The sequence below is a fragment of the Culex quinquefasciatus genome, chromosome 2 (genome assembly GCF_015732765.1).
Source record: "Culex quinquefasciatus strain JHB chromosome 2, VPISU_Cqui_1.0_pri_paternal, whole genome shotgun sequence".
Classification (NCBI taxonomy): Eukaryota; Metazoa; Arthropoda; class Insecta; order Diptera; family Culicidae; genus Culex; species Culex quinquefasciatus.
This window is the reverse complement of record NC_051862.1, coordinates 77,321,289-77,343,669: the sequence shown is the minus strand read 5'-3', so window position 1 is coordinate 77,343,669 and position 22,381 is coordinate 77,321,289. Positions and strand designations below refer to the sequence as shown.

Genomic DNA, 22,381 nt, shown 5'->3' with positions numbered 1-22,381 from the left:
ATTTGTCCGAAAACTTCGGATAATCGAGTCTGAACTGTAACATATAATACTAATTTTTCAAATTCTCATACTTTTTCATCTATTAACTGTAACAAATTGAACTGACCTTGGATTTTTGGACGACAAATTTCCAATTTTGAGACTGCAGTCCATGACGATCGAATTATTTTTGAACAAAATAAATTCAATCATTTGAAAATCTGGAACATACAAAACCATCAAGTTTTTAAAATGAGATTTTGAAGAAGAATTTATATTTTCAATTAAAATCTACTTGCAGCCATTTTGGTGCAATTTTGTCTGACAACTATTGATTAAATTTATATTATCAAAACAGCAATATATGGCAAAAGTTTCTCATCTTCAGATGATTTCATCAAAGTTCAATATTTAAAAAATAAACTGTAAATAAACTTAACAAAAAGTTATATGTTTTTTTTTTCATGCAATGAGATTCCACCCTAATGAAATATGTTATAAACAACACACCTGGCTAACGCACCCCTTCCAGACCAACTTCAAAAACTCCCACGCTCATTAAAAACAAACCGCAAATGAAAACAAAAACACGGCCCGTTGTTGCAACATTATCAACACACAAAACAACCCATCATCATTATGCCGGGGATTACGTGGTGGCACGAGCGAAAATCTAATTATTTTGGCATTCGCCACGTGGCCACGCGTAGCGCACCCTCACCAACACGTGGATCCACCGAGGAAAGGATAACCGTTACTTTTCTCGACTGCGCCACCGTGATTGCTGCTGCTAAGGGTTACCTGTTGTGGAAATTTATGAGCTTCTGGCTGGCGCTTGATTGAAGAGGGAAGTTAAATGATAATGCTTACCGTAAGGACGACACCCTTCGGGAGCGGAATTTTGATGGGTGAACAATACCGTGTAATTATGTGAGGAAACTTTCGATGCCTTATATAAGTGAGTTATTTATAGGTTTTCTAGAATTGAATCATTAAAATTTGTTAACTTTTTGTATTTTGAAGTTTGAAGGGGATTGTGATGTATTAAAAAAAACATTTTATTTAAACACATTATTAATGAAACATTTTAATCATATGTTCATTCATTAGATCATCAAAAGTTCCTTGATAAACAATAATGCGTTTTTAGAAAACTTAACAAAATACAAAATACTCAAAATTTGAGTTTTTACAATCTGGTTTAAATTATTGAAAATTTTCGGACATTTCGATTGATTTTTTTTAAAGTGCTCAAAATTTTCACAAAACTACGTATTTTTTTAAAAATATTCAAAACTATTGTGTTTTTTTCAACATAGGAGCAATTCTCTACGAAATCGGTCTTTTTTCTTCAATTTTAATTTTTGTATTTTTTAATCCAACTGAAACTTTTTTGGTGCCTTCGGTATGCCCAAAGAAGCCATTTTGCATCATTAGTTTGTCCATATAATCACGGGTATGAATCTTCAAGCAATTTCAATATGGCGAGTTGTATCAGAAGAAAGTGAAGCATTTTCGCTAGTTCTCATTGTTCTGTGTTCTGCGTGCACGTCCGCAAACATAGACCACACACATACTAACACAAAGCGCCACCAAGAGGCAAAAGGTGATTACGAATATTTTTGACATTTTCGTTAAAAATATGCGGTTTTGCAAAAACAATTAACAAAACCAACTTTTAAGTGTAGTTCGACTGCCAAACTTGTAATTCGTTGCTGATTTGTTTGAAAATTTGTTAAAAATAATAAGTTTTTTTGCAGCACTCATTTTGGACGGACATTTCTGTTGTCACCTTCTGGTTCCTTGGATTGGCCATGGATAATTTCACAGTGTAATAAACAGGGCAGCTACCACCACGTGGCGCCACTGTTCCGAATGAGAAAATGATACAGGTTTTTCAGACGAGTTTCAATCCCGTGATATAATTTTCCATACAAATTTGGCAGCTGTCCATACAAAAATGTTGTATGAAAATTCAAAAATCTGTATCTTTTTAAGGGTTTTTTTGATCGATTTGGTGTCTTCGGCAAAGTTGTAGGTATGGATACGGACTACACTGGAAAAAAATGATACACGGTAAAAAAAATTGGTGATTTTTTTATTTAACTTTTTATTACTAAAATTTGATTTGCAAAAAAAACACTATTTTTTTTAATTTTTTGATATGTTTTAGAGGACATAAAATGCCAACTTTTCAGAAATTTCATGGTTGTGCAAAAAATCATTGACCGAGTTATGATTTTTTTTTAATCAATACTGATTTTTTTCAAAAAATCGAAATATTGGTCGCAAAATTTTTTCAACTTCATTTTTCGATGTAAAATCAAATTTGCAATCAAAAAGTACTTCTGTGAAATTTTGATAGAGTGCACCGTTTTCAAGTTAAATCCATATTTAGGTGACTTTTTTGAAAAAAGTCGCAGTTTTTCATTTTTTTTAAATTAGTGCACAGGTTTGCACACTTTTGCAAAAAATATTTTTGAAAAGCTGAGAAAATTCTCTATATTTTGCTTCTTCGGACTTTGTTGATACGACCTTTAGTTGCTGAGATATTGCAATGCAAAGGTTTAAAAACAGGAAAATTTTGCATTTTCTGTAAGTTTTTTTTATAGTTTTTTCTTACTCTTGCTAGTGCCTTAGTTAAAGAAATAATTGTTCCTAAATGGATTATGATGCAACACACAGCTGTAAGGAACTCCAAAACTCTGTTATGCACTTCAAAATAACTCATTGTATCTTGATTATTCACCAATAAAACCGAATTGAATTGAATTGAATTGAATAGTCTTGATTTGAAAATTTTGAAAATAATGTTTTCGAAAAGATCGGAAAATTTCACAAATGTTTCATATATTAACATTGAAAATCGGACCATAAGTTGCTGAGATATCGATTTTAAAAAATGGTGGGCTGTTTTGGTGAGACTTAGAAAACATAAATTTTCCTGTTTTTAAACCTTTGCATTGCAATATCTCAGCAACTAAAGGTCGTATCAACAAAGTCCGAAGAAGCAAAATATAGAGAATTTTCTCAGCTTTTCAAAAATGTTTTTTTGCAAAAGTGTGCAAACATGTGCACTAATTTAAAAAAAATGAAAAACTGCGACTGTTTTCAAAAAAGTCACCTAAATATGGATTTAACTTGAAAACGGTGCCCTTTATCAAAATTTTACTAAAGTTCTTTTTGATTGCAAATTTGATTTTACATCAAAAATGAAGTTGAAAAAATTTTGCGACCAATATTTCGATTTTTTGAAAAAATCAGTATTGATTAAACAATTCATAACTCGGTCAATGATTTTTTGCACAACCTGGAAATTTCTGAAAAGTTGGCATTTTATGTCCTCTAAAACATATCAAAAAATAAAAAAAATAAAAATAGTGTTTTTTTGCAAATCAAATTTTAGTGATAAAAAGTTAAATAAAAAAATCACCAATTTTTTTTACCGTGTATCATTTTTTCCAGTGTAGTCCGTATCCATACCTACAACTTTGCCGAAGACACCAAATCGATCAAAAAATTCCTTCAAAAGATACAGATTTTTGAATTTTCATACATCATTTTTGTATGGACAGCTGCGAAATTTGTATGGAAAATTATTTGGACAAACTAATGATGCAAAATGGCTTCTTTGGGCATACCGAAGGCACAAAAAAAGTTTCAGTCGGATTAAAAAATACAAAAAAAAATCGAATGACCGAAATCCTAGAGAACTGCTCATAGGTATCAAATGACCGGGATTTTTTCGTATAATTCAAAAGAATTGATACAAACTCTTGAAAAAAGCTGAAAAATTTTGGTTTCCCCATTCATCACAATTCCATACCCCACTATGGTACATTCCACAGAATTGGGGAATTGATCATTTTGTGGAAGGGAACATTCTATGCAGTTTTTAAAATAACTGTAGAATATTTTTTGTAGCATTGATAATAATGGGTCGAAATAATTTAAAACTTTTAAAATTTTCAAAATATTTCACGAAATTACTTAAATTGAACAAAAAACACTTAACAATTTATTTTTTGAAGCGTACAAAAATTGCATTGTATTACTTTCGGAATGCCTTATCCACTGAGCTTCTATCGGATGGTGAAGTAAAACGTCGGTCCCGGTTTCTCCTGTCTCGTCAGAGGCGCTGGAGCAGAAATCCCACGTTAGAGGAAGGCCATGCCCCGGGGGGCGTAGTGCCAATAGTTTCGTTTTCGTTTACTTTCGGAATGTATGAAAAATAGCCGATCATTTGATATCCATATTGTAAAAATAAAATTTCACTACTTTTTTCGAAAAAAACGTAGATCTGTGGAAATGTTTAGTATTTAAAAAATTCTATCGGAATGTATGAAACAATAGGGTGTAATATGGTTGTAAGGGAAAAAATAAAGTTGTCCAAATTTTAGTTCCTTCTGGGGTCCTAAACAACTCCTCAAAGTTTGGGACCGATTGGTTTAGTCCTCACTTTGCGCAAAGCGATTCAATTTTCCATATAAATTTGTATGGGGAAAACCATTTTTTTGGATTTTTATATTTATCAAATCCACGTTTCATGTTATATCAAAACCGGACTCATATCCGGATGCTCTGGAATGTCCTCTACAATTTTCCCGAAGAGAGTATGGTGCTAGCTTGCCCCTAAAAAAGATACAACGTGTTCAAAACTCGTCTAAAACGTGTTTTTTGCTCGAAAATCACGTCTTAGACGAGTTTTGAGGAAGCTATATCTTCTTTCAGGAGCAAGTTAGCACCATACTCTCTTCGGCAAAGTTGTAGAGGACATTCCAGAGCATCCTTATATGAGTCCGGTTTTGATTTAGCATAAAACCTGGAATTGATAAATACCAAAATAAAAAAAAAATGGTTTTCCTCATACAAATTTATATGGAAAATTGAATCGCTTTGCGCAAAGTCAGGACTGAATCAATCGGTCCCAAACTTTGGGGAGTTGTTTAGGATCCCAAAAGGAACTTAAAAAGTGCTGTGCTGGAAAATCGATTTTGATATTACACCCTAATGAAACAATCTCAATCAATGGGTATCAAATGGGTACCGCGAAATACTTTTTTTTCGAAATCATGTAGTTTTGCTACTAGTTTTGTGAAAATTTTGAGTCCTTTAAAAAAATATATCGATATCTTTGAAATGTATAAATCCCTATCATTTGAAATATGATTTCTATCGATCTTTTTTTGACACACAAAACTATAATTTTCAGTATTTTTTCGAGAAACATTCCATTTTTAATACACAACAAAAAAGAAAAAAAATTATGCAAATTTTCATTTAATTTTTATTTCAATAGATAGCTAACATCATCCCAATTCCAAGACACAAAAAAATAAGTTTGGATGATTTTTCAAAAACTTTACAACCAATGTCTCCCACATAGCAAAAAGCACCCCTGCATTGTTCTTCGCGAGAGCATCATGAGATGTGAATTCACTCGTTGTAAGCGTTCGATTCCTAAACGCCTGAATATATGTAACCACGCTGCATCGCAAGCTTTCACGCGGTAAGCTTCTAGCAAACGCTTGAAAGCTCGAGGTAAATTTCATACCACAGTTCATGCTAGGGTGCAGAATTCAATCAGAGCATGCGGTCTGTTCATTTTGGAGACAAGACTGCCAAATTAAATTACACGGCCTGCTTCACTTACATTCCACCTCGATTGGTCATCGATAGAGTTACTGGACTGCCGAAGGCGTAGTGGTTGACTTTAACATCCAACAATCATACTTACCTGGCACAGGGGTTACCGTGATCATAAAGGCGGTTCCCCCAGGGCGAGGCCCCTTCATTGCACTCCGAAGTGGGCTGACCCTTGCGATTGTCCCTCATGTGGATAACTCGTGTGTACCATTTTTGGTAGCCCGGGGTCAGCGTGCGCGCAGACCCCGGCCGTCAAAAACCCTGAAACAATTTATCATGCCACATGTTTCTAAAAGAAGAGTTTTCAGCAAGAGTAGTTCATTATTCAACGAGGACACGACGAGTGCTGAAAAAATCAAGTTATGCAACTGGTTGCTTACATAAATTATTTGAACTTCTGAAAAACGCTTTTCAATTGAGTTTTATGTCAATCATCCATGTAAATTCACCCTTCAGAAAAAAAAATGAAAGTATTACTTTACGAAACAAGTGCTGAAATATTACAATAAAGTGCCGAAAAGCTGAACTTTCAGCACTGGTATTGAAAGGTATTAATTTTCCATACTGTTATTTTTAGTAGAGAAAAGCAGGCCGTTTTGTCGCTCGAGAATGCCAGGGAAAGTAAGTAATTTCACAACGGAATTGCAAAAAGAAATTATACCAGAACAGACTCAGACGCTTGCACCCTTGCACTCCGATAAGACACATCTCCTCCGATTCTTACTCTGACCCAATCAACAATACCTACTCGTCAAAAGTTGATGAAATTAAGCCGACTCCGGCTCTTCAGGACTTATCGACTCCGTCAAAAATAAGTAGTTTATGCAACAAGTTGCAAAAGGAAGATTTTTTCAAGTTCAAGTTTTGTACCGAGTGCTAAGTAAATTTACAGTTTAAAACAAAAAAAAATATTGTTTTTTTTTTACTTTTGATACTAGTGTACTTTTTACCACTGATTTTAAAAGATATTATTTTTTTATTATGTTGTTTTTGGTAGAGAAAACCAGGTCGTTTCGTTGCTCGAGAATGACAGGAAAAGTAAGTAGTTTCATAACGGAATTGGAAAAATTAAGTTTTAGCACAAAAGATAAACCTTCAGCTAAATTTCAAATCAAAACTAAGCTATGGTTGCTGTCGACAGCATCAGTCATTTCGACAAGCAAAATGGCTTGAACTTTGACCATGAAATCCAATGAATGATGCTTCTTGCTAGCTCAACTCGAGCGCTGACACACAATTGTACCCGGTTGGGCCTCGTATAAAACATAACTTTTTTTAACAACTTTTTGGAACATGCTCACTACTCAGCCATACCTGTACCTACGCAGCATTTGCAATTCGATTGTGTTGTTCTACCTTTTTTTTTCTTCCTATAGTTGAATTGCTGTTGTTTCGTTGTAATTCCCTGATGAGAATTACAATGTGCCTAGTCATGAAAGGTGTTTCTTTTTCCGATCTTCTAACTGTATCGTCATCGGAAGAAACATTGATGCAAACATCTGTTTTTGTGACGTCACCTGCGATGTAGCATTAGCATAGCTTTTTTTTTTTTTTAATTTATATTTATTCAAATTTCTTTTCCATGTACATTCATTCAGTTAAAATATTATTGAGTGTCCAATCACAAACGATGACTTTTCACCTCAATTTTAAATACTAGCAACTTTCATTTATTCATGAAATATTGTAGCTTTCGCTATTCAGTGATTTCAAATGTAGGAGGTCCTACATGTACAAAAGGGAAAAGGGATACCTTAAAACTAACTTATAAACTATATAAAGAGCGGATCAATGCAGCTGAAGACTGCAATGATTTTTGTCGAAATGCATCAATTATCTTATTGGACATAACATCCAAAGTGTCAACTTCGGCTAATTGATAAAGTTCACTGGTGCTGAACCAGGGAGGAAGTTTCAGAATCATTTTCAGAATTTTGTTCTGAATCCTCTGAAGTTTTTTCTTCCTGGTTAAGCAACAGCTTGCCCAGATCGGCACAGCATAAAGCATGGCAGGTCTGAAAATTTGTTTATAAATTAACAGTTTATTCTTGAGACAAAGTCTAGAATTCCTGTTTATAAGTGGATACAAACATTTAATATATTTGTTACATTTAACTTGGATACTTTCAATGTGATCCTTGTAAGGTTTTTGTCAAAAGCAAGTCCAAGATATTTCACTTGATCCTCCCACTTTAAATTTACCTCATTCATCTTTATAATGTGATGACTTTTTGGTTTAAGAAAATCAGCCCTTGGTTTGTGAGGGAAAATAATAAGTTGAGTTTTGCAGCATTTGGAGTAATTTTCCATTCTTTCAAATAAGAATTGAAAATATCCAAGCTTTTGTAATCTTCTTGTGATGACACGAAGGCTTCTGCCTTTGGCGGAGATGCTTGTGTCATCAGCAAAAGTGATTTCTGACATCCTGGGGCAAATCAGGCAAGTCAGAAGTAAAAATATTGTATAAAATTGGACCCAAAATGCTTCCTTGAGGGACGCCAGCACGTACAGGTAGTTGATCAGATTTGCTATTCTGATAACATACCTGCAGAGTACGATCCGTCAAATAATTTTGAATAATTTTCACGATATAAATCGGAAAATTAAACCTTTTCAATTTCGCAATCAAACCTTTATGCCAAACACTGTCAAATGCTTTTTCTATGTCTAGAAGAGCAGCGCCAGTAGAATAGCCCTCAGATTTGTTGCTTCGAATTAAATTTGAAACTCTCAACAACTGATGAGTAGTTGAATGCCCAAGGCGAAATCCAAACTGCTCATCAGCGAAAATTGAATTTTCATTAATGTGCGTCATCATTCTATTAAGAATTATTCTTTCGAATAATTTACTAATAGATGAAAGCAAACTAATGGGCCGATAGCTTGAGGCTTCAGCAGGATTTTTATCCGGTTTCAAAATCGGAATTACTTTGGCATTTTTCCAACTACTGGGAAAATATGCCAAATCAAAACATTTGTTGAAAATTTTGACCAAGCAACTTAAAGTTGCTTCTGGTAATTTTTAATTAAAATGTAAAAATGCCATCCTCACCAGGGGCTTTCATATTTTTAAATTTTTGATAATAGATTTTATTTCATTCAGATCCGTATTAAAAACTTCATCTGATGAAAATTCTTGTTCAACAATATTCTGAAATTCTATTGAAATTTGATTTTCAATAGGACTCAAAACATTCAAGTTGAAATTATGAGCACTCTCAAACTGCTGAGCAAGTTTTTGAGCTTTTTCCCCATTAGTTAATAGAATAGGGTATATGACCCTATTTTGGACCTAGTACCTATTTTGGACCTATTTTTATTAATCGAGGTAGTTCAGGCTTTTAAAGTACGAATTCACTGAATCCAACCAACAGAAAGTGTAGGCAGGATCGTTTTGTATCTTACCTCTTCCAAAAATGTTAACATTTTTGATTATTTCCGCTTTTTCAGCCACTTTTTCCAACGCCATTCGAACTTCCTTTCATTTTCCTAGCACATCGATTAGGTCCAAAAATTCCGGCCTCGTTGCTTATCAGATTTGGCTCGCGACACCTTGATATTTTTTTCTGTTTTGCACTGACACTTAGCAATTTCGTCCGTTTTCCGAGCAATGTAACTGTTGTTTATTTAATTCTTTCTGGTTTTCCGTCACTAAACCATTGAAATAACTATTCTATTATCGAAAAAAACTCATTTCAAAATATTTTTTCAAATCAGCCGCGTTGGATCAGTTTTTGGACCTACTTTGCCGTCGGTTCAAGGCTATCACCAACACATGTATTTACAAGGTGTTGCCAGTTAAGTTTATCAATTTATTTCGATATTTCATTGAAATTAATTGATAATTTGTAATTTAATATTTTGAATTGAATTTCTTTAATGTAATTATTTGAATGATATCTAAGCTTTAAAAAGCAAATGATTAACAGAAACAATGAAAATATGTTTTTTAAACGATAAAAATGCAAATTGATGCTAGAGATTTAGATGATTGTTAGGACAGATTGCAAAGTATCCCAAAATTTAAACTGATGTTGATTTATTTTTGTCTCAACATCATTATCACCAATTTAGCCGAATATATTTTTAATTTTTGCTTAAAAAAATGCAAACTGGCTACCCTGTTGTAATTGAAGGGAAAACGATTGAAAAATCTAAAGGGTCTAGTTCATTAAATCGTCAGCTGTCACCGTGACAGGAGCTGTCAACATCGCTTACGAGTGGTTTTTGAAAAAGTCGTATGAATTAAATTTAAAAAAAACTTGAGTTAGTTTTAAAAAGATCCTAAGCGTAGTTGTAAACAAATCAATTTTTCGATTAGTTCTCGATCAATTTACGAATTATAAATAAAAAATGCTTTGAATTATCATCTGCACGTCTTTTAAATGCTCTTTAGTGGAAAACAAACAAAATTTGGTTTGGTTCAGAAAAAAATCAAATATGTGTTGGAGATCGTGATGACTTTTAAGACGTATTGCAAACTGGCCGATTTCGACCATTTTTATTTTTTGTATTTTTTGATTTGGCTCAAACTTTGTGGGGGCCTTCCCTATGACCAAATAAGCTATTTTGCGCCATTGGTTCACCCATACAAGCCTCCATACAATTTTGGCTGCTATCCATACAAAAATGGTATGTAAATATTCAAACAGCTGTAACTTTTGAGTGAATTTTTTGATCAATTTGGTGTCTGCGGCAAAGTTGTAGGTATTGTTGAGGACTTTTGAGAAAAAAATAGGTGCACGGATTTTTTTTTGCAGATTTTTTAATCAACTTTTTTTTCAGTGAAACTCAATTTCCCAAAATACGTATTTTTTTGATTTTCGAGATTTTTTGATATGTTTTAGGGGACAAAAATCCGCAACTTTTGAGCAATAGAGAAACATGGTCAAAAAATCTGCCGCCGAGTTATGAATTTTTTTTTTAAAATAGTGATTTTTGGAAAAAAAATCGAAGTTTCATGCAAAATTGAATTTGCAATCGAAAAGAACTTTACAGATTTTTTGATAAAGGGCTCCGTTTTCAAGATATTTGGTGGCTATATCTTAGTTTGATAGTTTGATTTTAGCGAAATATTTGCAGTTTTTCAATTTTTAAAAATAGTGACCATGAATGACCATTTCTAAACATATTTTTTTAGGAAAGTTCAGAAAATTTGCTATAAAATTGTCTAAGAGACATTGAAGATTGGACCTCGGGCTGCTGAGATAGAGCCGCTTTAAGAAAAAAAAAACCCACCAATTTCTAATGACGATATCTCAGCAAGCAATGGTTCGATTTTCAATGTTAATACATGAAACATTCGTGAAATTGAAACTTTTCGAAAAAAAAAATTGAAAATTTTAAAATCAAGACTAACATTTTAGTAGGGCCAAACATTGAATATTACGCCCATTTAAAATGCTAGTCTTGATTTAAAAAATTTCAAAAAGATTGGAAAATTTCACGAATGTTTCATGTATTAACATTGAAAATCGGACCATTAGTTGCTGAGAAATCGTCATTAGAAATTGGTGGGTTGTTTTGGTGAGACTTAGAAAACTTCAATTTGTTGTGTTTCTTTTTCTTAAAGCGGCTCTATCTCAGCAACCCGAGGTCCAATCTTCAATGCCTCTTAGACAATTTTATAGAAAATTTTCTGAACTTTTCTAAAAAAATATTTTTAGAAATGGTCACTCATGGTCACTATTTTTAAAAATTGAAAAACTGCAAAAAATTCGCTATAATAAAACTTTCGGTGGCTTTATCTTGAAAACGGAGCCCTTTATCAAAAAAATTGTAAAGTACTTTTCATTGCAAATTCAATTTGCGTTAAAAAATAATATCAAACTTGTTTTTGCATGAAACTTCGATTTTTTCCAAAAATCACTGTTTTTTCAAAGATTCATAACTCGGCGGCAGATTTTTTACCATGTTTCTCTATAGCTCAAAAGTTGTGGATTTTTGTCCCCTAAAACATATCAAAAAATCTCGAAAATCAAAAAATACGTATTTTGGGAAATTGAGTTTTAGTGAAAAAAAGTTGATTAAAAAATGTGCAAATTTTAATTTAAAGGCATTTCCAGTCAAACAAATTTCACATAAAATGTGAAAACTTTTGATTCATTCTTTAAATTCAGTTATACATGTAATATAAATCCATAATTTAATAAACAAAACTAGTTTCAACGAATTTCAGGCAAAGTTCTGATTTTTTAACAATTTTACCCAAAATTTATTCGCAATTCGCAATTTTCAGTGTAAGAACGGGCCTTGACCGATCTTATGCACTAGGTTCCCAACGAACACGCACTGCCCTTACACCTACATCTCACCCTTGCTCTGAGTCAGTACGAGCAGCACGCTAGAACACGCTTTGAGTGTTCGTGCCAGGCATGCACACCTTCTTTCCGGTTACGCATTTTAACTCGGCCGGGGTGGTACATTACGTAGGGTTTGATGTAAGTATAAGCGCCTAACCATTTAAAGTGTGCCTATCAACTTTCATTAAAGCAAGCACTGTTTTATATTTAGTTTGAATTCAAAAACTAGTTGTTATTTTACTGTGTATTGTTTTCTCCTGAAATCATTCCTAGTGTTGAGTCGTGTTTATATGTTGCTATTTCTTTTGTCGCGGTGTTTTGTTACAATTTTTGGTCCTAAGCATGTTATAAAAGTTTACCAAAAATACAGTAGTAATATTTGTGTTAATCCTTTAACCATTCCATAAATTGAGTAAGGGCTCAAACCTCATTTGTTTGAAAAAAGGGTAAAGATTGAAAACAATGGACAGTGAAAGAAATATACTATTTGAAGAATTAATAGTAAAAGAAAGATAGTAATTTATAAAGTAGATAAAGAAATTAACAATAATTAATAAATAGAGGTAAAAAAACAAGCTTAGATTGTATTGAGGGCAATTTATAGGCCCAAATTTGAATATTGGCCCAAAATGAATATTGAATTATTCAAATAGACAAATAAAGAAAAAGCACATGATAAACAAAATTTACTGCCAAATTAAGGATTGATTGATTGATTGATTGGTTGGAAGGGGGAAAGCAGGGAAAGCAGAAAGTATGTTACAGCAGCATCAATTGGTAAAATAGAGTGAAAAAGCGTTGAGAAATAAGAGAATCAAATGAGTAAAATCGAAATGGAGGTTAGTAAACAGAGCCGCGTTAGAAAATCAGTGAAACAAAATAAGCAGAAGATAGGTGGTAGATGAAATGGAAAGAAGAGAAACCCCGTTGTGCGATGTTTCAGGTACATCCACAGCAGTTGACTCAACATACTGCGAATCAAAACAATACCGTCTACAATCACAAATTACTTCCCTTTCCCACATTGTCGCGCCCCTTTCTTTTAGCCGTCTCGACTTTGACCCACGGTGGTCAAAGGTTTACGATCCGTTTCCACAGGCCACCAGCTAGGTCATCATGAAAACCAAGCCAACGTGGAGGTAAGAAAATAGGACACTTGCAAGGAACCAGAGCTATACTGTCTTGATCAAGTATGATCTAACAGGACTACGGACGTAGTCAGTGACGCTCCTTCCAGGATGTTCCTCGCCTGAGCGTCAACTGAAGAGGTATCATCAGCGAGGGGGACGTCACTCCTGCGTTCACCGAGCGTTAAAGCTCCCTTCTCTAACCTTCGCAGCACTATCTTTTGCTTTTCCGCTTTATGTTGCTTTAACTCGCGTTAACCGCGATAACTTGCTTTTTTGCTTACCTTTTGTTGCTTTCACGCATCAGACTACTCGATTTTTTTGACAGCGAGAACTGTCATACGCATATGACAGTTCTCGTTGTCAAATCAATCGAGCAGTTTGTTTTGCTGGAACCGATCGTCTGCCATCGGAATTTTAGACCGGTTCCCGTCACCGGAGAACTGCGACGACCACGAAAATAAGGTAGAACCTTCTTTTTTTATCATCTTCCACCTTCCATCTAAAGGTTAAGTACCTGAACAAATTCGCCAAAGCCGCCGTTAATACGACCTGCAAGGACCTAGAGCGCCAATAGCCGAAGGAGACACGCAACCACCTGGATACGGTTTCGGGGAAGTTGGTTTGCACCCGGTGCAACGTCGTGATGGACCACACCCGGAAAGGTTCCATCATTCCATTCCAGTGGAAGGCGCAGGAGCACTTGAAGAGTTTATGGAGGAAGGTAGAAGCGAAGGCGTCAGGGAAGGTCAAACAGAAAGTTTCGTTCGTGGCGGAGCGTGAAGAAGGTGGAGAGCACACTGAGGAAGGTTTCGTCGTACGTGTCGTGTGAAACGCGGATCAGGCAACATCCAGAAGGGACGCTTCACTTTGATCCGGACAGCGAGGATTTGATGTGTTCCACGTACAACGTGATGATGGACCATACGCGGATGCATTCATCGATAGGCACCTGTCAACAAGTTCAAGAAGCGAAAAGTGGAGCAGGACGATCCTGCAAAACACATTAAACCCTCCTACAAGGTTGAACGATACCCTTTCAAAACAACAGCATCTAACGCCATCTCAAACCTGGCTGAACACTTGCTGATCCGGCTTCAGCGAGTTAGCAGCTTCCTGATGGAATGTGCGAGGAGAGAAAATTGTGAAATCATTTAATCATATTTGAATTTTTAAATATATTCTATATATTTTCATATATTTATTTGGCGATGAAAGTTATGTATTAAATAAAAATAAATGTATTGCGCCTCCAGCTTGTGCCGATCGTCTTCCGGAAGGCATTCCAAATCCACGTTCACTTCTTCCTCATCCAGTGTTTCAATGCTTTCGGGGTCCGTCTGCGTCCTCCAATTATGCTGCGCTCATCGTCGTCGCTGATCGTTAGCCGCATCAGGTACTCTTCGTTTAGCTAAGCGTTACAAACGGATTCATACCCTTCGTTGTCGGCGATTGTCATCCGCAGCTGGAGCAGAGCGCTACCGAACGCTTCCAATGGCCATCGATTTCTTACCAGTCGTTTCCGCGGCCAGTTTGAACACGGCACAGGCCATCAGCGTTTTGGGGCAACCTCCGCCGTACACGATACGGACCTCTTTGACGGTAGCGGCCAGCATTCAAAGGGCGTCGTGCAGCGAACGATCCGCTTCGTCGGTGATCTGCTGGGTTGTCGCACGGATTACGACGGTACAGATCCTCCTAAGGGAACTCTCGAAGCGCAGCAGCGTGTCCTCGCCGATCATGACCTGCCAGATCTGATTGCAACGACCGAGACAAACCGGGTTGGTCCGGGTTGTCACCTTGTCCTTAATTTTGTCCTACTTGGTGACCTCCAGCTCGGCAATCTTAGCTATCGAAACCATCTTGATGCTCTATGCAATAACCTTGAACTTGACCGTGTCCATTGGCGTGTTGGCGATCAAGATCTTTGCGTTCTCGATGCGTTTCGACTGGTGCACTGCACACCGCGCTTGTCCAACAGGAAACCCTCGTTCAGAAACGACTTCTCAAAGCAACCACCGGTCTTTTTTATGCGCTGAATCGCGGTCAATTCCCCGAATCAATTCAACCGCATCACGGCATCGTCGACCAGCTTGGCCAAGTACTACTTTTGCTGGGACCGAATCTACGAGCTGAGCGTCTTCCAGGCAATGTTCATCAAATTCTTCCATGAACTTTTCCGCATCCTTCGAATTGTCCTGAGCTACGGCAATCAGCACCGAAAGTGCCGCCTGCGTGGACGCTCTCCACCCGGTAATAATCGTCTGCGGGTGCAACATTTGCTCGTTCAGCCTTTCCGGCTCGCGCAGCAACCCGACGCCAGCACCGTCGCGGAAGTCGTTCTATCACCAACCTCGTTGTCAAAGAAGCGACTCATGTCCTCGAGGATCTTCGTCGCCGGATTTTTACGCCGACCGTCTTCAGAATCGTCGCCCCGTCGATGGTGACCTCAACCTATCCGGCGCTGCGGCCGTGCGCCAACAGAATAATGTCCATTCCTTCGGGCCGAGTGTGCTTTTGACCAGGTCGCCGATCGCGATTGCCCCGCAAACGAGAATAGCCGGGCTATTTCCCTTCTCCTCCTCGGCAAACGTTTCGGTGATTCGCTGGGGAAAGATCACAATCACAAACAACAATAAAAATCACAATTAAAATCACTGCTAAACAACAAAATTACCGGAAACTTTTCTCCTGCGGAGCAATTTTTCTGGCCGTTGACAAAAAAAAGCAAAGTTTTGCTTTGAATGTTTATATCTGTCAAAGCTGCTTGAAAAAACAAAAACAAATACCGAGTTGCCAAACATGACCAAAACCTGCTCGACGGCAAGGTTGCAAGATAAATTTCCCTGGTTCAAAAGTCGAGCAGAAACTGGTCGCTTTAACTCGCTTTAACGCGCGTTAACTTGCGATAACTTGCTTTAAGGTGGCGTTATGTGAAAACTCGGCACGATGAGTAGCGTTGATGCTTTTCGAGCCAGTTTTTGTGCGTTTTAGTGTGTTATCGCGGAGTGACATTCCCCTCGATCATCAGCATCATTCGCACTTGGCCTGCAACAATTTTACCCAAAATTTATATATTTATATTAAAAAGCTTATAAACATATTTAACTAAGTATTGACATAAATGATTTTCTTAAAAATTACATCAGCAACCTAAGTGATGGTATGTTCGAAGTAAAAATAATGTTTGAAAACCTAAAGTAGTAAGAATATGCAAATTGTAAATAGGACAGAGACCTGCTAAAGATGCGTGAGTTTCCATTCAAATTGATAAAAACACGTTTTCAAATTCAAATCCATTGTTTCATCATAATTGTTTAATTTCTGAAATAAATATTTTCCAAATTATAATCGTGGATAGGCCCTTTGGTTTATCAAACCGAGTTTTTGTAAGTATGCGTGTTGCCGCCGCACGCCGCAATTCGAGTTGTCCAAATTTCAACCAATCAGAGTGTGGGTCCAAAATAGGTTCAGCGATGTCTCCAAAATACATTCAATAAGTCCAAAAAGCATCCAAAAAATGTTTTACTTGAAATGCTTATTACAATGAAATGGTTTAATTATTTCCAAATTTCAATAGTACACTTTGTTAAGCATAAGTTAAGGCACAAAACAATCCTGAAACGAGCCAAATTAGTTAGACCGTTCCTGAGAACTATGCGAAATATGTTGACGCTTTGCATAGTAGGTCCAAAATAGGGCCATATACCCTATTATCACCATCTTTTAACGAAGGGATGGGTTTTTGAGGTTTCTTAAGAACCTTTGAAAGTTTCCAAAAAGGTTTGGAATAAGGTTTAATTTGTTCGACATCTCTTGCGAACTTTTCATTTCGCAGGAGAGTGAATCTGTGGTCAATAACCTTTTGCAAATCTTTTGAATTCGCTTCAGTGCAGGATCACGAGAACGTTGATACTGTCTTCGGCGAACATTTTCAGACGAATCATAAGCTGAAGATCGTCATCAATAATGGGAGAATCAAATTTGACTTGGACTTTAGGAATAGCAATATTCCTAGCATCCAAAATTGCATTAGTTAAAGATTCCAAGGCTGAATCAATATCAGCTTTGGTTTCTAAAACAAAATCATGATTTAAATTATTCTCAATATGATGCTGATACCTGTCCCAATTAGCTTTGTGGTAATTAAACACAGAACTATTGGGTCTGGTAACTGCTTCATGAGAAAGTGAAAAAGTTACTGGAAGATGATCAGAATCAAAATCAGCATGAGTCACTAAAGGACCACAATACTGACTTTGATTTGTCAACACCAAATCAATTGTTGATGGATTTCTAACAGAAGAAAAGCAAGTTGGCCCATTCGGGTATAAAACCGAATAAAGACCAGAAGTGCAATCTCTGAACAGAATTTTACCATTGGAATTTACTTTTGAATTATTCCAAGATTGGTGTTTGGCATTAAAATCACCGATAATCAAAAATCGAGATCTATGCCGAGTAAGTTTGTTCAAATCCCCTTTGAAATAATTTTTATTTTCCCCACTGGAAAGGCAAATATGCAGCTGCAATCATAATTTTCCCAAAAGAAGTTTCAAGTTCAATGCCCAAACTTTCAATAACTTTTAACTTAAAGTCACGTAACGTGCTATAAGTCATACTACGGTGGATAACTATTGCAACTCCACCGCCATTTCGATTCATTCGGTTATTAGTTATAACTTTATAATCTGGATCACTTTTCAAATAAGTGCCAGTTTTTAAAAATGTTTCGGTTATAACAGCAACATGCACGTTATGAACTCGTAAAAGTTGAAAAATTCATTTTCTTTCGCTTTTAAAGAGCGAGCATTAAAATTCATAATATTGATGGAATTACTTAGATCCATGATTAAACTTCAGGGTAAGAACAACATCATTCGCAAATTTTAATCCAATCTGGATTGCTTCCATCATGGATGTAGCATTACTCATTGTTTGAATCAAACCAAACAGTGAGTTTTGCAAAAAGTCATTTTTCAAACGTAACATCGCCGAGATCAGAAGATCCCAAAGCGTTGCCAGCAGAAAAATTTTCAAATGAGATTTGAGGTACCTGCCCAATTTCAGAAAGATTGGTAGAGGATTTAAAATTCGTGGATGAACCCGAAACGACGTTAGCATAAGAAATGCCATTGTTGTTACCTAACTTTTCCACGGTAGGGGTATTTCTAGAATTGTTCGAGTGAGACAGCACGAACGTTTGATTTAAAGATGCAGGTACAACCTGACTTTGAGAAAATTTCGGTTTGGATTTCGGCTGATGCTTAGCGCGAGAATCCAAAACCTTTTTCTGATGGGGCAATCCCAGAAATTTGATTTGTGATTTCCACCACAATTTGCACATTTAAATTGGGTGACTTCTTTCACGGGACAATTGTCCTTGTCGTGAGAAGAATCCCCGCAAACCATGCATTTTGGAACCATGGCGCAATGATCAGTACCGTGACCGAATGCCTGGCAACGCCGGCACTGGGTCAGATTCTGGCCATTACCGCCATGTTTCTTAAAATGCTCCCACTTTACCCGTACATAGAACAAAAACTGAACTTTGTCCAAAAGTTTCAAATTGTTGATTTCATTTCTGTTGAAATGAATCAGATAAAATTGTGAAGTCAAACCAAAGCGAGAAATATTCCCGTTTGATTTTTTCTTCATTGGTATTACTTGGGATGGGGCAAAGCAAGCAACACCTTAAGTTCGTTTTTGATCTCATCCACCGACAAGTCGTTGGAGAGACCTTTCAAGACCGCCTTGAATGGCCGAGCATTCTTGGTCTCATACGTGTAGAAATTGTGTTTGTGGTTTTTCAAATAACCAACAAAAGTTTGGTGATCTTGTAAAGATTCCGTCAACAAGCGACATTCTCCTCTTCGACCAAGCTGGAACGAAACTTTCAAATTGCAAGTTTCCTTGCAATTCTTCAGTTGCGTTCGAAAGCTGGCCAAATCGGAGACGGAAGTCACTACAATTGGCGGAGCCTTTACTCGTTTCTCGACGGCAGAAGGCTCAGTACGAGGAGAAGGTTCCTTGTCATCAGTTTCGGATAAAACACCGAAACTGTTTGTCAATGGAATTGGAGGATTGACCTCACATTCAGAATCAGAATCAGACCTCAGAAGAGGCTGTTTTCTTTTCTGTTTCCGTTAGCCGGTTTAGCGTTCAAACGCTTCACCGACGTAACGACCAAATCTTCAGAAGATTTGCGTTTACCTTTGTTTTGACGCATTTTGCAAGCAAAGTTCTCTTAAAAGATGGCTTCGTTTGTAAAATACAACAAAATTTCAGGTGGGGTTAGTCTTGAAAAGACTGTTTAGAATTTTGGAAAATAACTCAGGTAGTCTTTAAAAAGACTGTGAATTTTGTTTTGAAATAACTCTGAGCTTAGGTAGTAAAAAATACCGCAGCTCTAGTGTCCGTTCACCACGAAGGTTCGCAAGACACTGCCGATTAGCATAGCTTTTCGATATAATTCTGAAAGGGAACATGATTTATGTTGCGCAACATAGATCTTCGCTACACTACAAACATGCTTTATGCTTTGAATATGCCGGTTGTCAACGCGACCGCGTGGTTCATACTAAAAGAGAGGGAGAGCGCCAAGAGCATACGTATATTTGCTTACTGCTCTCTCTCTCTCTTGATAATGTCGAGAGAGAGAGAGCATTAAACTATTTTCGAGGAGTGTTGCCTGGGTCAATGAAAAAAATTTGAGCTTAGGAGTTGGGCATAGGTTAAATTTTAATCAATGTTTTTTTTCTATTTCCTTTTTTTCCCGGAACTCGAGAATTTTAGATTTTTAGCAAAATTATTGAATTGATGACAAAAATCTGACAACAAATTTACAACGTTTTCATAAATTTAATAACGTTTATTCACAGTTATTAGTTACACAATATTTGTTTCATATCAAAATATGAGTTACTTTGTGAATACTTTCTACTTATTGAATAAGCTTTCCAAATCTTTTACATAGTTCAAGGTTAGGTTTGCGCTAATCATTTTGTCGATTCTAAATTCTCACTGAATGATTTTTCCTGAGTTTATTTAATTTGTCGAAGTTGTAGATGGTCGTAGCAGACATGAGCTTGTTATTTATCAAAACTTTGAACAATAGTTTAAATATTTGCATGATCGGAACATTCAAATGTACTACATTTTTTCGTTTCCTTTTTATGTATACATTCAGATTCAGACAAGATATTTTCGAGTGTTCAATCACAATCCGTGATTTCTCAGCTTGTTTTTCGTTTTTTTGTTTTTTGTTTTCGTTCTCAACTGTTAATTAGTAGTAACGAAATATTCACTGTCACAGGAAAAACTGAACTGAATATTATCTGTTGGCTGTCCTACAAATCTTACAAATTCCATACATAACAATTAATTTTTGGTGCCTTTTCGAAATTATTTGTCTCGAAATATAGTCTATTATTAACTTAATTGGTTTTTAATTTCTAAGCTGTGACTGCTTGCTTTATTAGGTAAACTTTGGGCTCTCCAACGTACTGGTCGTGTCATCAAATACAAATATTGATTTTTTAAGTTTAAGTGTACACGCTGTTGCGAGTTTTAAGTTGTTTAAACACACTTGGAACTAAAACGGGAAAACAAACGTTTCACGAAAAAAAAATCAAAAAAATTTCCATATGCTTTCAAAAAATTAGTTCATTTGACAACAGCTTACATATAAAAAGCCCAAAATAAATAAAAAATTGAGGCAAATTATTTTGTTTTCAACTCAATCCCTTGTTTAATCTTTTTAAATTTTTTATTCGGAAAATTGGAATTGAACAATATTGGAAAATATTTTAATTATTTCAATATAATACTTTTTGGAAGGCTTAGTGATTTTTCACGCTCAAAAATTGCAAATTTTAAGGGGACCATAATTTTAAAACACCAAATTTCACGGAAATTTCGCGGAACGAGAAAAATGTTTCAATAATTTTGAAAAACTTATGTTTAAATCACAGAAACTACTTTTTATGCATCTTTATACATTATTCTTCAATAAACTTTAAACTACCCGCATAATCAAAAACCATCGGGGGAATAGTCCAAACTATATTACTACTAAAAGAGATGTAGTTACCACATACTTAACCATTATCATATAGTTACGGCACTATACAAAACCATAACGAAACTGATCGTCAAATGATGACGTTTTTATTGAAGTAAATCTAATGATTCTAACTATTTTTGAACTATTTGGGGTACAATAACCTTACACTAAACAGTTCGGATTGTTTAGACACCCGAATAAAATTATATGATAATATGCATTGTCAAAACCATGCAGTTACAATAGATATTATAATATCTATAGTTAGTTTATGGTTGATTTTTTTGAACTTCATTGGAATGACGATAAAGCTATCGTAGATTTCATGGTTACAGTCAATTTCATGGTTTTGTTATTGGAAATGTTATAAATTGAAACAATAAAACTACCGTAAAATACATGAAGACAGCAAATATCATGGTTTTGTTATTGGAAATCTCATAATGCATTTTTTCCAAATTTTGTTACAGTAAGTTTTATTGTAATGTTATAGTTGCGTAGTGTTAACACGGACGAACGGACATGACACGAGCATTTTGAATTTGAAGCTGATTTTCTTCTAATTCTTCTTATTTCTTTTCCTGCTTGTCTTCAGTGCGCAAACGCTCATGTCAAAACAAACTTTGACAGTTTGCGCTACTTGACAGTTTGCCTGATTTTTTGGTTGGTTCGTCGGCTGAAAAAACGTTTAAAATTTTCAGTTCGCGCTTGTAATTTAATCAAATTGAGAAGTTTCTAAAATCGAATAAAAATTAAACAGATCCGAACTTCCGTCAACAAATTTCTACTGAATTCTGCAATTTTTAGCAGTGGGCGGAGTGCTCAGTTAATGTGCGGCAGAAGATTTCCGGATTCGGGGTCGACAAGCTCAAGGACTCCAATCTAGAATCGTTCCGTGAATTGTAGGCTGTTCCTTGGCTGTACCTCCCTTCCCTGGTTCCGGTTGAAACAAGAAATTTTGTGCAAGAGGAAACCCAATTATTGGGATCACAATTTCGACAAAGCAGAGTGGTTGGAACAAGGGTTGAAGCTGGGGACGAGTTTAACGGTTACCTCGGTGGCTCATGTGTTGGACGACAAAGTCCAAATGGATCGGCAATCTGAACAGTTCGATCGCCCTGGTTGCCGAAGACGTGTTAGACTGCAACCCCAGCAGCACACACGTCGTTGCTGAACCGGATAAATCATCGTTTGGTTGAGCTGCAAGGACGAGTTGACTTTTACCCAACTGTCTAAACGAAATGGAAAAGCTGCGCGAATGT

The 22,381-nt window shown here is 36.0% G+C and overlaps 1 non-coding gene and 1 pseudogene across 1 annotated transcript; one reads left to right on the top strand and one right to left on the bottom strand.

Annotated features, from left to right (window-relative positions):
- The first annotated feature begins 5,708 nt into the window (after positions 1–5,708).
- LOC119768181 lies at positions 5,709–5,874 on the top strand. The gene has a single exon (XR_005277993.1). It is a non-coding gene; the product is annotated as a U1 spliceosomal RNA (small nuclear RNA).
- Positions 5,875–14,080: 8,206 nt separating this feature from the next.
- LOC119766066 lies at positions 14,081–15,858 on the bottom strand (annotated as a pseudogene).
- Positions 15,859–22,381: the final 6,523 nt, after the last annotated feature.